At 37.1% G+C, this 19,099-nt stretch overlaps 2 pseudogenes; both read left to right on the plus strand.

Annotated features, from left to right (window-relative positions):
* The first annotated feature begins 12,025 nt into the window (after positions 1 to 12,025).
* Positions 12,026 to 12,986, plus strand: LOC110343859 (beclin 1-associated autophagy-related key regulator pseudogene; annotated as a pseudogene).
* LOC101704129 (beclin 1-associated autophagy-related key regulator pseudogene) lies at positions 12,978 to 13,940 on the plus strand (annotated as a pseudogene).
* The last annotated feature ends 5,159 nt before the right edge of the window (positions 13,941 to 19,099 follow it).

Here is a 19,099-nt window from a genome sequence, read left to right on the forward strand (position 1 = left end):
CCAGAGGGAGGGGCTTCCGAGTCACCAGCCCTCCCCCTGCTCCCAGCCCAGAGGAAAGGGCTTTTGGGCCACCTTCTGTCCCACTGCTCCCGGCCCAGAGGGAGGGGCTTCTGAGCCACACTGCTCCTGGTACAGAGGAAGGGGTTTCCCGGCCACCATCCCTCCGGCTGCTCCCAGCCCACAGGAAAGGGCTTTTGGGGCACCAGCCCTACCGCTGCTCCTGGCCCCTGTCCCACCTCACCCAGCTCAGAGGAGGTAATCCGTGCAGGCACTAACAGCCCCCCGCCCCAGTCGAAATGAGAAAACAGGTAAATAAGTCTCAAAACCAGACTTCCAGATCACTTACAGCAACCCCAAAGGGAAATGAGATGGAACACTCTGATACTCAACCACCTGGACCCACTGAACTGGCAACAAAAGGGGATCTGGAAAAAATGAAATCAGAAATAATTTCTCAGGTAACAGGAGAAATTGTGCCCCTAGTGCAAGACATAATTAATAAATCTAGAGAGGAGCTCAGGAACATGATGGAATCCCAACATAGGAAACAAATGGAATCCATAAAACAGATGCAAATAGATTTCCAGGACATGAAAAACTCCATTGAAAGTCTACACAGCAGAATGAGCCAATGTGAGGACAGAATTTCAGATATAGGAGATAAGATTGCAATTAGTGACCAGGAAAAGAAAAATTACTTTAAAATTATAAGGGAACATGAGAAATCAATCCAGCAGCTGCTAGACGATGCAAAGAAGAATAACATAAGACTGATTGGGCTCAATGAAGAAACAGGAGATAGTGCAGATGACATAAAAAAATCTCTTCACAGAAATAATGGCAGAAAACTTCCCAAGCAGGGGGAAAGAACTTGACATACAGATAAGTGAGGCATATAGGACTCCAAATAGCCTTAATCAAAAAAAATCTACACATAGGCATATAATTGTTAAGATTCCAGAAACTCAACAGAAGAACAAAGTTCTACAAGCCGTCAGAGAAAAGAAACAAATCACATACAAAGGAAAGCCCATCAGAATGAGAGCAGACTTCTCAGCACAAACCATCAAGGCAAGAAGAGCTTGGAGTGACATATTCCAAGCCCTAAAAGAACATAGCCTCCAACCCAGATTGATGGACCCTGCAAAACTATCTTTCAAAATGGATGGAGAAATAAGATACTTTCATGACAAAGTGCACCTTAGGAATTTCATGAATACCAAACCAGTACTCCAAAGAATTTTACACAATATCCTAGGAACAGACATTGAGGATCACAACCCCAGGAAGCAAAGCAGAATGAACCCATCTGGCATGACAAGAAATTAAATGGAAAGGGGGAGAACCCAACAAAAAGAAAAAGTCATGGCAATGACAAGTCAATACATTTCAGTTATAACCATCAATGTTAATGGTCTCAATTCACCAATCAAAAGAAATAGACTGGCAGAATGGGTCAGGAAGCAAAATCCAACAATATGCTGCATACAAGAAACACACTTCATTCAAAAGGAAACTCATAGACTGAAAGTTAAAGGGTGGAAAACAATACTGCATGTGACAGGAACCCGAAAAAAAGCAGGAGTAGCTATCCTCTTGGCAGATCAAGTAGATTTCAAACCAACACTGATTAAGAGAGATGAAGAAGGACACTACATCCTTGTAAAGGGAAGAATCCAAGAGGAAGAGATGACAATCATAAATATCTATGCACCAAGCACTAGTGCACCCAACTATATAAAACAAATACTAACGGACATGAAAAGTCATATATGCACTAATACAATTGTAGTGGGGGACCTCAACACCCCACTGTCACAAATAGATAGATCAACTAGACTAAAAATAAGTAATGAAATACTAGAACTCAATTGAACTCTTGAACAAATGAACTTAACAGATGTTTACAGAGTCTTCCACCCCACAAAATCAGAATCCACATTCTTCTCAGCTGCACATGGGTCATTCTCCAAAATAGACCACATACTCACACATAGAACATGTTTAAGGAAGTGCAAAGGAATTGAAGTTATCCCCTGTATATTATCAGACCATAGTGTGATGAAATTGGAGATCCATAGCAAAAGAAACTCAAATAATTTCATAAGCATGTGGAAATTGAACAACACACTTCTGAATAACCAATGGGTCACAGAGGAAATTAAAGAAGAAGTCAGACAGTTCCTTCAATTAAATGACAATGACAATACAACATATCAGAATCTATGGGACACAATGAAAGCAGTCTTACGAGAGAAATTCATAGCAGTGAATATGCATATTAGGAAAACAGAATGAGCCCAATTAAACAACCTGCTGCTAAACCTCAAGCTTCTAGAAAAAGAAGAGCAGGACAACCCCAGAGCTCATACAAGGGAGGAAATTATAAAGATCAGAGTAGAAATCAATGCAATGGAGACTAAGAGAATGATACAAAAAATCAATGAAGCCAAGAGTTGGTTCTTTGAAAGAATCAACAAAATTGACAAACCTTTAACCAACCTTGTCAGAAAAAGGAAAGAAAAGGCCCAAATCCATGCAATTAGGAATGAAAAGGGTGAAATTACAACAGACCCAGCAGAAATCCAGAGGATCACCAATACCTCCTTCCAGAACCTATATGCCAATAAGATGGACAACACAGAAGAAATGGACAGATTCCTAGATACACATGAATTACCAAAGTTGAACGAAGAAGACCTAAAAATTCTGAACAACCCAATATCAACCAATGAAATTGAAAATGTAATTAAAAACTTATCAACTAAGAAAAGCCCAGGCCCTGATGGCTTCACTGCTGAATTCTACAAGACATTTAGAGAGGAACTGCTGCCACTACTGTTGAAACTCTTCAATGAAATGGAAACGGAAGCAATACTCCCAAATTCATTCCTGGAAGCAAGCATCACCTTGATCCCCAAAGCAGAGAAAGACCCAACTGAAAAAGAGAACTATAGGCCAATCTCACTAATGAACATAGATGCAAAAATCCTTAATAAGATAGTGGCAAACAGAATGCAGAAGATCATCAAGAAGATCATACACCCTGATCAAGTGGGATTCATCCCAGGGATGCAGGGATGGTTCAATATACGAAAAGCAATTAATGTAATACACTATATCAATAGAGCCAAGGACAAAAACCATATGATTATCTCCATAGATGCAGAAAAAGCATTTGACAAAATCCAACATGCATTTATGATAAAAACCCTACAAAAAATTGGAATAGATGGTCTGTACCTCAAACTGATAGAAGCCATCTATGAAAAACCAACAGCCAATATCATACTAAATGGTCAAAAACTGAAACCTTTCACACTAAAATCAGGAACAAGACAAGTATGTCCACTATCAGCACTCCTGTTCAATATAGTTCTGGAAACATTTGCCACAGCAAGTAGACAAGAGAAAGAAATAAAAGGAATAAAGATAGGTAATGAAGAAGTCAAATTGTCATTATTTGCAGATGACATGATACTCTATATAGAAGACCCCAAGAACTCCACCAAAAGTCTTCTAGACTTCATAACCAAATTCAGTCAAGTAGCTGGTTACAAGGTCAACACACAAAAATCAATAGCTTTCCTCTACACCAATGACAGACTCACTGAGAGAGAAATAGCACAAATAATTCCTTTCACACTAGCATCCAAAAAACTGAAATACCTAGGAATCATCCTAACAAAGAAATCAAAGACCTCTTCTCTGAAAACTATGGCACTCTGAAAAGAGAGATTGAAGATGATATCAGAAAATGGACAGACATCCCCTGCTCCTGGGTAGGAAGGATTAATATAGTGAAAATGGCCATACTTCCAAAACTGCTATATAGATTTAATGCAATTCCAATTGAAATCCCAGCAGCATACTTCATAGACCTTGAGAAAACAATCCAGAAATTTATTTGGAGCAAGAAGAGACCCAGAATAGCAAAAGCAATTCTAGGTAACAGAGACATGGCAGGGGGTATCACAATCCCCAACCTGCAACTATACTACAAAGCTACTGTGATAAAAACAGCATGGTACTGGAAAAGAAACAGACTTGAGGACCAGTAGAACAGATTAGAAGATGCAGAAACAATGCCAGACACACTCAGCCATCTCGTCTTTGACAAAGGAGCCAAACACCCTCACTGCAGGAAAGATAGCCTCTTCAATAAATGGTGCTGGAAAAATTGGGCTTCAACTTGCCAAAGATTAAAACTAGACCTGTATCTCTCACCATGCACTAAACTAAAATCAAAATGGATTAAAAATCTAAATATTCAAATAGAAACTCTGAACCAGTTGGAACAGAGGTTAGGTAGAACCCTTGAAGACATCAGTGTAGGAAAAGATTTTATGAACAAAACCTCAGTTGCCCATGAACTAGCACAAACAATCAACAAGTGGGATCTCTTCTTATTAAAAGGCTTCTGCACAGCAAGAGAAACCACCAGCAGTGTGAAGAGACAACCCACAATGTGGGAAAAAATCTTCACCTGCTCTTCCTCAGACAAAGGTCTACTATCTCAAATCTATAAAGAACTTAAAAATATCAGACCTCCCAAATTTAAAGACCCAATCCAAAAATGGGCATCTGAAATGAACAGATATTTCTCAGACAAAGAAGTAGAAATAGCAAATAAATACATGAAAAAATGTTCAACATCACTGGTCATTCGAGAGATGCAAATGAAAACAATGCTGAGATTCTACCTCACTCCAGAAAGAATGGCTGCTATCATGAAATCAACCAATAACAAATGCTGGCAGGGCTGTAGGGAAAGAGGAACCCTGCTCCACTGCTGGTGGGAGTGTAGACTGGTGCAACCACTGTGGAAATCAGTATGGAGATACCTCAAAGAACTAGGACTGGAAGTCCCATTTGACCCCACTATTCCACTGCTGGGGTTCTTCCCCAAAGATTTCAAAGAATCATACCACAGTGATATATGTGCACCCATGTTCATAGCACTGCAGTTTGTAATAGCTAAAACTTGGAAACAGCCCAAATGCCCATCAACTGGAGACTGGATAAAGAAAATGTGGTTTTTTTATAAAATGGAGTACTACTCAGCCATAAGAAATGATAAATTAGAGACATTTATAGCTAAGTGGATGCACACTGAGGCCATACTCTTAAGTGAAATAAATAGGACACACATGTATAAATACTGAATAGTTTCTCTGGTGTGAGAAACTGAAAGTGTAAATAAGGGCTAAATGTATAATAGGTAATGTGAAATAGGAAGAAAAGGGGCAAAGGGGAAGGAAGTGGTAGGGCTAGGGGAAAGGATAGAAGGGAATGGGATTAATATGAGAAAATGGAAAAATAGGAACAAAATCTTTGTAAATAGGGAGGACTGGAGGGGTTGAAAGGAGGGCTGGGCAAGGGTGAAAAATAAGAACCAAGAGAGACTATGTAAAGGTGCAAATTTCCAATGATGAATGTCATTATATTGTATACCTAAAATGTACCAATGATTAGAATGAATAATCGATAATGCAGAATCGGAAGAAAAGGTCCAAAGGGGTAGGGGTAGTGGGAGGTGCAGGGGAAAGGAAAGAAGGGAAAGGAAAAATGCTGAGAAATGGAAAAAATGGAAATAAAGTCTTTGTAAATACGGAAGGGTGGAGGGCGTGAAGGGAGGGCTAGGAATGGGGAAAAAATAAGAACCAAGATGCATTATGTAAAGGTACAATTCCCGATGAGAAATGTAATTGTGTTGTATATCTACAATGTACCAATAAAAGAATTTAATACAAAAAAAAAGTGATAAAGACTTTGTTAATATCAGGCAAAGTAAATTTCAGAGTAAAGAATGTTTTCAGAAATAAAGAAGTTACTTTAAAATGATAAAGGAGTCAATTTATCAAAAAATTAATAATCCCAAATATTTATATACACAATAATAGGGCTTTAAATAAATGAAGCAAAAATTGATGAACTCCAAAGGGAAAATAAAAGTAGCCTAAGATTAGAGTCAGAGATTTCAATTCCTTTCTCTCTATAATTGACAGAACAGGTAGACACAAAAATCAGTAAATTTTTAGAAGACTGGAACAATGTCATCAAACATTTTGATCCTGTTGTCACAGAACAATCTACTCAACAATGATAAAATATATTCTCTTCATTTACCTGGAAGACTGACAAAGCTAGACTATATATCTCAGATCATAAAACAAAAATTTTTAACTTAAATAAATCATGCAATAAATATAATTTAACACAATATAATATGAATATTAAATAACACTATACATTTATTATAGTTATATATAATTATATATAATATATAATGTGATATAAACTATATTATATGATCATTATAATGATATATTACATAATTAATTTATTATATTAATAGTTTATTACTATATTATATTAACACTATAATATTATATCATAATAATATTATTGTAATAAAAACAGTAAGTTAATACTATAATTATATGTAAATTACAATATAATAAATGTAATACAATACATTATGAATATAATATAATTATGTCTGATATCAATAACATACAATGGACCCTTGACTTACGAACTTGATGGGTTTCTGAAGTCTGGTTGTAACTCAAGTTGGTTGTAAGTCAATACAGCTGAGATCTGTATGTTTCCCTGGGTACATGCTATAGATAACAAGAGGCAGATGAATCTTCCATTAACCTAATTAACCTAAGTTGTTCATGTCAGGCTGGTCATAACTTGAGGGTCCACTGTATCTGGAAAGTTCCTCAAAAGTTGGAAACAAACAAACATACTTCTAAATAATCAATTTGTCAAAGAAATAATATAAATATAACACCAAAATTTGTGGACTACACTCTAAGCAATATTTAGAAGGGAATTCATAGCATTACACATCTATATTAGAAAAAGAATAAAGGTTTTAAAACAATGAGCTTAGCTTTCCCCTTGAAAAAGTAAGAAAACAATATAAAATTAAACCCAAAGTAAGTACAATAAAGGAAGCAATAAGACCATAGCAGAAATCAATAAAATAGGAGACAGAAAAACATTAAAGAATGTTAAATAAAAACAAAAGCTCATTATACGAGATCAATAAAATTGACAGATCCATAATCTGATCAGGACTGATCACAAAAAAAAAAAAAAAATGGGAGAAGACACAAATGATCCAGATGGGAAATGAGGGAAGTAAACTAATTTAAGATTCTATAAATATTACAAATATAACAAGGAAATATTATAACCAACTTCATGCCATTAAGTTCAACAACTTAGATGAAATATTAAAATTCCTTGAAAGTCACAAACCACCAAAGCATTCCTTTTGGAAATGGCAATTCTGATCAGTAGGCAAAAGCAGTTTGTTACACAATTGAAAGAGACCAGAAGCAACCATGAAAAATTATAGGGAATAGTTATAATGACATTTTAACACCCAGAAATTTTTAGTTCCTTTATGATCGGTTCTTTAGGAAAAAGAACTCACAAGAGTCTGAGAATATAGTTTTAAATGTGTCAAAGATGTGATGGAAAACACTTGACCTTTTTTAAAAGTCTAAAAACAAGAAGTTACTGACTTTTATATACTTTTAAATGTATTTTTATTTTCATTTTTATTTTTTGGTACGTGGACCTTGTGCTTGCAAGGCAGGTGTGGTGCCACTGAGCTAAATCCCTGGCCCTTCTATATACTTTTATAATCTTAAATAAAAGGTAATTTTAATGTAGTGGTTGAGGCAAAGTAAATTATTTCTTATATTTTTCAGATTATATTTTATGAACTTAGGAAAAATATCTATAATACTTATAACTGACATGGAATAAATAGGTTTAATTTATAAGGAGTTTTCAAAAATTAACAAAAAAGACAAATGAGCCTGTAGATAGATTTTTAAAAGATAAATTTACTGTAATTCATAGGAAATTGTGATTGTCCATAAATAAAATATTAAAACACCTTCAACTACTTATCAAAAACATAAGAGATAAAACAAGGGCATTTTTCATTTATTAAGTTACAATAACTTCATAATAAACATTGGTGACAGTGAGCAAATAAGTTTTAAAGAATGGACATTACAATAGCTGTTGAAAAGTGATACAGTATTAGCAATGAAAGTGTAAAATATACATGCTAAATAACGAATAAAAAATCTACACGGTTATTTCAAGAGATTTAGGAAAAGTATTTAAGGAAATCAAATGCCCTTTCGTGATTAGAAAAAAAACAACACACAACAATGTAGATACAGAAGGGAACATCTACAACCACATAAAGGGTATCTAAAAAACTCACAGCTAATATCAACTTAATGGTGAAATACTGGGTGCTTTTCCTTAAGATCAAGACTAGTAGAGTGACCTGGGCGTGGTGGTGAACACCTGTAATCCCAGCTACTCAGGAGCCTGAGGGAGGAGGATTGCAAGTTTGGGACCCACATGGGAAATTTAGCAGACGCTGTTTCAGAATCAGAAGGGCTGGGTATGCAGCTCGGTGGTAGAGCATGTGCCTAGCATGGATTCAACCCACAGTACTGCTTTAAAAAAAGACTGAACTATTCAAGTGCTCCCTAGAAGCAAGTAGAGATACTGTAGTTAAAGACAAGATAAATGGAGCCCAATCTGTGGATCTAAGAGATCATTATTTCCCTCAGAAAAATATTTTCAATAAAAGAAGTTCTTCCTGAGAAGATATCCCATGTTCTCCCTTAACTTTCCTCTTCTTGATTAGGTGAAATCAAAAGCCCAAGGCCATTATGTTAATCAACATTTCAACTTTAATTAAAAACAGGATTCCCTGCTCCCTGCTTTACACCATTAGGGTGGCCAGGCCACCTGCCTTTGTAAAAGGTGACATGGCAAGCTGCTTCCTCTCACATTCTCAGCTGCTGTTACTGGCCCTCTTGGTTGCAACAGTAGGGGCAGAAGAGCAAAGGGAAGCAGAAAGTTCTTCCTTGACTGGTACTATTTTAAGACAGCTTTGCCCTCTAGTTTTGGCAGATGTTTAAAGCTGAGTCATTCTAAAAGATGGTTTCATGGATTCTTTAGAGCCCATCCTGCTAGACCCTTCCAACTGCAACACTCATGACATGGGGCCTGGATTCTGTTTTTATAACTCCTGTTCCACCCTTAGCTGCTGCTTAGAAATAAGAGCACATTCTCAGAATCTCTGTTGAAGACAATCCCAGGCAATCTTTCTGAAAAAAATTTTTGCCATGTGGAATTTTGCATTTTCTTATTGTTTAGGTCATTCAAGTCACAGTTTTAGGTTATCTCCAGCCAAAGTCACTCTCTCTAATAGTTAAATTCTATTTTTCTCTTCCTGATATCCAGAGTTGCTGATTGCTTGTGTGTTTAATTTCTCTTTAGGAAATTCTGGTATTCCTGGTTCAGAAGCTGAATTTTAGCATCTTCTGAATCTCAGAGAAAAGGTTTATAAATAAGAATATTGAGAAAACCTACTGAACTGATTATGATTGTGAACAAAAAAATTGCATTATTTTTGAAGAATATTGAGAGCCTTATCCCAAGACCAACCAAAGCCAGGGTTCCCAGACTATTAAACCTCCTTGAGTTTTTTCTGAAAGTGAAATATTTCATTTCACTATATTTTGAAAATTGGATGAAATCCCCACATGTTTTAGGCAGTATTGTAACACATGTGCCTTAAAAACTGACAAGAAACCAAAAGAACTAGAACGAAGAGCAATCATTTTGTAGCCAGTTGCATACTAAACTAAACAGCTAGCCAATTTGAATAAAAATGTAGCTGTTATTTTCTGATGTCTTTTTGTTTTCATAAGTAAATCATGAATATACTCTCACAAAAGATTTTAACAATTTCAAAGTGCTTTTCCTTTTACAAGTATTTGCATACATATATAAATTTGTGCATAAATCAATCACTGTAAACACATTGTTCTATGGCTTGCATTTTTAGTTAATAATTTGTTTTGAAACATTTCCAAGCAGTATACATTTCAACAACTGCATGATATTCAATAGTGGAGAGTATGTAATTTATTCAGCCGTATCTATTAATAGACATTTAGATTCCTTCTAATTTTTTGTTTTTATAAAAAATACTGCAATGAATAATAAACATTCCTTTAGTAATATTTATATAGTATTTTTTTTTCCAGTATAAGGGATGGAACTCAGGACCTTGCTCTTGCAGGCAGGTATGGTGCCGCTGAGCTACATTCCCGGCCCTATCCCATAGTATTTTTGAAAATAAATTGAAAGAATATGCACCAAGACAATAAAACATTCTCTTTACTACTATATATATATGTATAATATATATGCCTACTTAAATTTTTTGCTTAAATTATATATACAGATTGGTAATAGTAACAAACAAAACACTTCTACAAACAGAACACTGCTTCAGTAGATACTGCCTAAAAATGCCACTTAATAAATGACATGTATTTCAGAACTGCAACAAATTCACGAGATAACCAGTCTAATTGTGAATGCAAGCTGATTTCAGATAGTTTATTATTCCTTCCTTCTTTCTGGTCTCTTTCCTTCATTCCTTTTTTTACCTTCTCTCTCTTTCTCTACCTCTTCTCTCTTCCTTCTTTCCTCTCTACTTTCTACCCCCACCCTTCCATCTTTCCTTTCTTCCTTCTCACATTCACAGATATCAGGAACCATTTATTTGGTATGTTAGAATATACCTTGTTACTTCTGTTACCCATGAAAGCATGTCTGTAACAATCATGTGTATGGACAAACTCTACCAGGTGTTGCTAATTTTCACAACCTGTTAGAAGGCTAAAAGATCTGTTTTCACAAGTGCTTCTCTTTTTAGCAGTTACAGAATTACACTTGTCAAACCGTTTGGTTTTCATTACAAGAGAAGAAAGACTTGCACTATATTTTCATTGTCTGAAAGAAAACCCTGCCATGCTTTTCACGTTGTGTAGTCTATAAATAGGTTTTCTCATTCAGCAGAAAGGAAGCAGAAATATGATAAGTTTTACATAAGGTATTAAAATTTCCTGTTGTTCATGGGTCAACAAACTGAACGATGATACCAAATCTTCCTTACGTATTATAGTCTGCATTAGCAGTAGTTCTTAATTTGGCAACCCAAGAAGAATATTGTAATAGAATCAAGGTCTGAAGGCATCAGAGTGTATTTTTAGACTTCTGTGGGGTCATGATCTGCTCTTTTCAGGTGTGGATTTCACATATTAAAATTCAGTAGCTAGTTTTCCAAACTTCATAAAGCCCTTAGGGCAAATAGCATAATGAAAAACAGCTGTGATGTTCCAAAGGATTCCTTTGTTACTACAAACAATATATTTAAAATTTAATTCCAATATTGTTTTCAGTAGCATTTCAATGTGTTGATTGTTGTGTCCTGAATGCCACTGCTAGCTGTAAAAGGCTTCTGTGATTTGGTAGTGTAAGAGCCATAAAGGAAAGAACACTCAATCATTGCCAATTAGCACAAATGCGAGGTTAAATATCAGTCAAGTGTACCAATAGGTAATGTTACGGGTGTCTAAGAAACTTTTGCTAAACAAAATTGCCTATGGGGTAGAATTCAGTGTAACCATACTAAAAAAAGAAAACTTTGTAAACAGATTTCTTAGAAGACGTAAGCCTGGCTTAAGTCTCTCAGTTGAGTCTTTTTTAAAAATCTTATTAATTATATTGTCTCAGCACTTTCATACTAACATTCAGAGTAACTTCTTTGTATTTTGGAGATTGTTTTAAAATACAGTAAGGGGATGAGGATGTAGCTCAGCTGTAAAGCCAATCTCCAGAACAAATAAAATAGAAACAAGATGGAACTTATATTTGCAAATGCACCTTCAAAATTAGAATCTTTTAAATGCACTAGTAAATCCAGAAGAAAATGTTCACCGTAATTCTGATTTATTCTAAGTAATCTAGGTACCCGTTGTATTTTACACCCTTTGTCACTTATAAGTCATAAGTACTTTCTCAAATACTGATTGTATGATAAAGTAGTATTCGAGTATTCTTTAAATTTTTCAACTGTGTATTTCAAATGACTTTATTTTCAGATAAAAAATAAATGACTAGGGTGCCCGACGCTCCTGGCTGTGGGCGCCGGCCACTGGCGCGGGACCTGGTGGACTCCGCGCGCGATGCAGAGGGGCTGCACGTGGCGGTTGAGCGGTTTCCGTTGTGCAACACCACGCGCAGGCGGCTGACTTGCCAAGTGCGTCCAGAGCGGCCATTTCGTCTACTTCGAAGGTGCGACCAGGAGAGGGTTATTGACGAGAAGGAAAGGTTAAACCGACTTAAGAGCAAGCAAGAAGAATTTCAAAAAGAAGTGTTAAAAGCTGTGGAAGGAAAATGGATGACAGATCAATTGAGATGGAAAATAATGTCCCACGAGATGAGGATTGAACAACTGAAACAAACTATGTGAAGGAAAAGAAGAGACGAAGAAAAATTCAGGTCTTCTCAAAACCAAAGAAAAGAACCAGAAGCTTTATCGTTGAGCACAACGGCATCAAGAGAAAAAGAAGATTCAGTGGCACAATTGAAAACCTGGTGACCTGGTAGAAAAAAAAAACCCCGACTTAAGAAGTCATTATGAGCTTAACGATTTGTGTGGACTGACACCTATCCCACATTACTTAGATACTCATGCTTTCTCCCCAATGAGTTTTTCATATATTTGACAATCATGTGTGCTCAGAGTTTTCACATTGCTTACGTATGTATGGTCAAAACCCAGTAAGAGGTCTTTCATGTCTTTGACAATCACCATGTGTGATGAAAGCTTTCCCACATCACTTATATTTGAAGTACAGTTAGTGTCTATGTACTTATTTTTTTGTCTGTAAAATTGGGAGGTATAGACCACTAAAAAATTTAATTTTTTAAATGGCTTTTTGTTAATTGTTGGGATTTTGCCACTACATTTATATCGAATTTTTAGTGCACTTACTCCATAAGCTGTGCAACAAAAGATGTTTTTGAATTTGATGCTATATTTTATATTAAGATAAATATTTTCCGACAATTATAAATGTGTTATTGAAAAAAAAAGTCATTATGAGCATCTTGCAGACCTTCAGCGAGGCCACATTCTAGAGCTCACCTCTGTCATCTTTCCAATCGAGAAAGTAAAGACCGGTGTGAGAGACCCTGCAGGTGGGTCTTCAGAGAGTGACAGCATCATCACTTCCAGCACTGTGAGCAAGCTTGCCAAAGCCCAGAGGATGACGTGCCCCTCCAGATGGTGAGCCAGTGATGACCACAGTGGGGACACCAACATCAGCATCACGGGGCCCTGGATAAGCCTGCTGAACACTGGGGACCACTCCACCAACTACAACTGGGTAGAAGAGAAGAAAACAGTGCAGGGGCCTGACATGGAGCATACTAACCCTGCCGACACCATCAGTGCTGCGCTGTGCTCTGCCACTCAGCTGGTCAACATTTTGTCTCACATACTCGATGTCAATCTCCCTCGAAAGCTATGCAACAGTGAATTTTGTTGTGAGAATCTCAGCAAACAGAAGTTTACTGCAGGAGTGAAGAAACTGAATGCAAATATCCTTTACCTTTGTTTTTCTCAGCATGTAAATTTAGATCAGTCACAACTACTGCACACCGTCAGGAATCTCATGTACCTGGTCCGCTCAAGCTCAGAGCACCTGGGCAGGGCAGGACCCTTTGAAGTGCGAGCAGACCTTGAGGAGTCCACGGAATTAGTAGATCGTGGAGTCACTGGAGAATCGATGAGAGTGGAGATGAGCACATCAGCAATGAGGAAACTGATTTGGGCACAGACCGGGAGAACCTGCCAAACAAACCCTCGGTTTTGTGACATCCCTTCCCAGCCTGTGGAAATCTCCCAGAGCCAGCACTCCCAGGTGTCCCCACCTATCTCAAGCAGCAGTGCAGGGGGAATGATCTCCTCTACTGCAGCCTCAGTGGCCTCCTGGTTCAAAGCTTACACTGGACATCATTAATGGACATGGACTGAACACATGTCAAGTCTGCATCAAGAAAGCTCTTCCTAGTAAAACTTGTTTGATTAGTTAAGATAGTGCATGGAGACAAAAAGGGTTGTTTGGTTTTTGGTTTTTGGGGTTTTGTTTTTTTTTTTTGGTGCCGGGGATTGAATTTGGGTCCTTGCCCTTGTGCAGCAGGCGGCAAAACCACTGAGCTAAATCCCCGGCCCAAGGGTTATTTTTTTTCAGCAGGGAGACAATCAGTTTTGCTTGCCAGGTGACCTATGATTTTGACTCACGTGCTCATGGTAATAGAACAGAGGGTGCAGAAAGCCATCTGCCCACACCAGCACTGGTGGGAGAAGGGCCTGCGTGTGACCACTTCCATGAAGGAAGACATGCTCTGGACTCTCCTGGGTCCCAGGCCCCTCAGACCCAGGTCAGTGTCATCTTTGTGACTCTGACACTAAGTTCTAGAGGTTGGATGAATCACAGGAAGTGATTCTTTACTTTTTTTTTTTTTTGGTACCAGGGATTGAACTCGGGTCCTTGCGTTTGCACAGCAGGCGACGAAACCACTAAGCTAAATCCCTGGCCCACAGGAAGTGATTCTTAACGACTTGGAAAACAGTAACTGTTTTTCTGCCCTCTTTTTTTTTTTTTTTTTTTTTTTTTGGTAGACAAACAGCAAGCAATGTGAAAATTTTCATTTATTTTGTTTTTAGAGTAACAAATTTATGTTTGGGAGGGGATAGTTTTCTGAAGGCAAGGAATAATTTCTTTATTTATCATTTTATTTGTGCTGCTCTGTTGTAACTCATCACGTTGCTGTGTTCCTCCCCAACTCCTCCCGCCCAGAAGCTAAGGTCTGTTTATCTGCAGGACACACACCCATGAGCAGAAGTCCTGGCTGCAATAATGTCCAAGAGATGTTTACTTTCTTGTATTCTGTGGGGGAACTAAGCTCCTTCTTAGCTGGTTTATTGAATTCCTACCATCCACACTTTGTCCACTTTGAATGGAATTTATTTTTTATAAGTGAAAATAAGTCATAAAAGACAGGCATAGTAGTGCACATCTGTAATCCTACCACTCGGGAGGTTGAGGCAGGAGGATCGCCACAAGTTCAAGGCCAGCCTGTGGTACATAGTGAGTTCAAGAACAGCCTGAACTACATAGCAAGACCCTGCTCCAAAAAAAACACAGAAGTCATAAAGGTCCTTCTTTTGTGTAAGCTAAATGCCTTCCTGGGCACGGGTTCAAAGCTCCTTAGCTAGGTGACCTCTGGTCATTTTTGCAGTGTCCCATTTCTTGAGGAATTCAGTAGGTGGCGGTGTTTCCAGGACAAGTGGTCCTATTTGTGTGCTTCCTTGGGCTCCCTGTTCCTCTGAAGGCTGTGCCTTGGTCAGGAGGCACAGCAGATCCTTCAGGCTGGTACTGCTCTGTCCTGGGGAAAGCTCACAAAGAACTTCACTCACCAGGAGAACAGTTTCAGCTACTAACATCTTGCCATTTTCTAAATGACAATCTTAAAACTTTAATAAGAGGTGTTGTGTACAAATATGTAGTTTTTTCTACTATATAGATTCAGTGCAATGCCAATTGAAATTCCAATAATATACTTCACAGAACTAGAGAAAACAATCCAAAAATTCATTTGGAACCAGAAGAGACCTAGAATAGCTAAAGCAATTCTAAGCAACAGAGACATGGCTAGGGGTATCACACTCCCCAACTTGAAACTGTGCTACAAAGCTAGTGTTAAAATCAGCATGGTACTGGCAAAGGAACAGACCTGAGGATCAGTGGAATAGATTAGAAGATGCAGAAACAACTCCAGACATGCTCAGCCACCTCATCTTTGACAAAGGAGACAACCACCATCATTGGAGGAAAGATAGCCTATTTAATAAATGGTGTTGGAAAAACTGGATTTCAACCTGCCAAAGATTGAAACTAGACCCATACCTATCACCATGCACTAAACTAAGATCGAAGTGGATTAAAGATATAAATGTTAAGACAGAAACACTAAACTTGCTGGAAGATAAGTTAGGTAGAACTCTTGAAGACATTGGCATAGGAAAAGACTTCATGAACAAAACCTCAGCAGCACAGGAACTAGCAGAGAGAATCAACAACTGGGATCTCATCTTATTAAAAAGCTTCTGCCCTGCAAAAGAAACCACCAACAGAGCTAACAAACAACCTACAATATGGGAAAAGTTTTTAGCAGCTGTACCTCAGACAAAGGACTACTATTTAGAATATATAAAGAATTTAAAAAATCAGACCCCCCAAATTCAACGACCCAGTTCAAAAATGGGCATCTGAAATGAACAGACATTTCTCAGACAAGGAAGTCAAAGCAGCAAACAAATACATGAAAAAATGTTCAACATCACTGGTCATTTGAGAGATGCAGATGAAAACAACCCTGAGATTCCACCTCACCCCAGAAAGAATGGCTGCTATCAAGAAATCAACAAATAACAAATGCTGGCGGGGTTGTGGAGAGAAAGGAACCCTTCTCCATTGTTTGTGGGAGAGCAGACTGGTGCAACCACTGTGGAAGTCAGTATGGAGATACCTCAAAGAACTAGGACTGGAAGTCCCATTTGACCCAGCTATTCCCCTGCTGGGTATCTTCCCAAAAGAATTAAAAGACTCACACCACAGTGATATATGTGCACCCATGTTCATAGCGACACAGTTTGTAATAGCTAAAGCTTGGAAACAGCCCAAATGCCCATCAACTGGAAATTGGATAAAGAAAATGTGGGTTTTTAATAAAATGGAGTACTACTCAGCCATAAAGAATGAAAAACTAGTCATTTATAGCTAAATGGATGCATATCAAGGCCATACTCTTAAGTGAAATAAATAGGACACACACGTGTAAATATCGAATAGTTTCACTAGTGTGAGAAACTGATAGTGTAAACAAGGGTTAAAATGATTAAAATGAATAATTGATAATTTGAAATAGGAAAAAAGGTCCAAAGATGAAGGAGTGAAGGGAGGGGAAGGGGAAAGGAAAAGAGGGAAAGGAAAAACTATGAGAAAAGAAAAAAAAAGGAAATCTATGTAAATAGGGAAGGGTGAAGGGTGCACAGGTAATGGGGAAAAAAAGAACCAAGATATATCATGTACAGGTACAAACACCCAATGATAAATGTAAACAAATTGTATACCTAAAATGTACCAATAAAAGAACTAAACAAAAAACAAAAAAACAAATATATAGTTTTTTATTTTTAATAACTACAAAACTCCTATGTAACAATTACACAAAGAAATCCTATGAAAAATTCCTAACAGGCATTAGCATATCTTAGTGTGATTAGCATGTTAGTACTTCAGATAAATCAGAAGTTTGCCATGCTCTAGCTTCTTTCTCATTGTAATCATTACAGTTCACACTTTGCCTCCAAATCTGAGGTGCTATATAATAGCTTTTGCTATTGGTATATTTGATGATTGGTTGCATTTTCGGTAGAGTTGGGAGGAAGGAGTTTATTCCTATCCAGGCGTTCAGATTCCCTGGCTCTGAATTTTCCACTAAGGGAGAACACAGGCTTTCCCTACTGTGGGTGCTTTACAGCCACTTTCTCTGAAGCCCTGTTTGGTGATGGCTGGGCTTGCATTTTACCATCCAGCTCTGGAATACATAAAGTAGAAATGGTGGAATGAACAAACACCAAATGAACTTAGAAACCAGGAGTGAGGAATGAAGCTAAAGAATAGAGATCACCAACTCATGTCTAGAGTAATTCAACAAAACAAGGATTTGGGAGATTTAGAAACTGATAGGGTATATTTTGTTGTTAATATCAACTAGAGGCATTTTACATTGGGTTAAGTGATGAAACCCTTTAATGGAGTTGAACACCAACATACTGGCTTACACTGTTGAAATATTTTTGGTTTCATTATTTTGCACTGGATCTATTCTGTGAATACTTTCAAGTAATACATTTCAACCACTGTTTTTTCTACTCTTTTTCCTGCTCATGAAAATCTTTCATGTAGGTGCCAGAACAATGTGTAAACAGTAAGCTTTTTTTAAAATTAAAAGCCATAGAACTTGTCATGTTTTCCATTGTAAAATGATTTATTGAAAGAAGATAATATGAATAAAAACCCACGGCCACCAAATAAGCTGATTTAGTCTTATGAAAGACATTTTTGTAATGGAATACAACTAACAAAAGTTTTGCACATTGGTAAATTAAGGGTGAAAAACAGTATGTCACATCAGGTATGGGGGCAGGATTCACACAAGGTCTCAGGTATCATTTGGAAAGTGTATTCAGTGTCATGCTGATAAAGAGAACTGCAGCATTCCTCAGGTTGCAGGAATTTGTCTTTGCTCTGCAACTTCCAATCCAGTTTTGAGTCATACAAATGTTTTCTAACTTTTATTGTGTTATTGCAATAAATCTTTTAACAGTAAAAAAATAAAAATGGCTGTCATCAGCTGTTAATGTGGTAACATTGACAATTTATTTGACTCCTGTTCTGTGACATAGAATGGAATCCTGAGAGAGAGAGGTCCCTTTTTTAAAATAAGTTGCCTAATGTAGGCTTGAACTTGCAGTTGTCCTCCCTCAGCCCTCTAGCGTGCCAAGATTACAAGCATGTGGCACCACACCTAGCTATTTCTCATTTTCTATAATCAACTTTGGTCAAATAATTACCACAAAATTCTTGAATTTTTCCGTTGAATAGACAAGAAATTCAAGGCATGGAAATGTTAAATAACTTGCCCAAGCTCACACAGCATTTTAGTAAGAAGGCAGAATTCATTTTCTGGAAATTTCAGGATATTACTCAACCTGCCAAACAATCTTAGAATACTAATGCAGTTCCTGAAGTTAGAAATGAATGGTAGTTGGTATAGTATAGTACAGATGCTTTTTCTGTTTCCCTAGAAGGGAAAAATATTTAAACAGAATAGAAATACAAATGGCAAATTAACATATAAAATATGTTCTCTTTCTCTATGAACTATAGAAAAGTGATTTTAAAAATTCTACATAGATATATAGCACTTAATTGTGTAATTGGTTTGGGGGAATCAGAATTGTGAACTATTTTGATTTTTAAATTTAAACATTTTTGTTTTGTTTATATTTATTTCAACTAAAAAGAATAATTCAACTAAATACTAGCCT

The sequence above is a fragment of the Heterocephalus glaber genome, unplaced genomic scaffold (assembly GCF_053883595.1).
Source record: "Heterocephalus glaber isolate CG9 unplaced genomic scaffold, H.glaber_assembly_v1.0 deba00001504, whole genome shotgun sequence".
NCBI lineage: Eukaryota > Metazoa > Chordata > Mammalia > Rodentia > Bathyergidae > Heterocephalus > Heterocephalus glaber.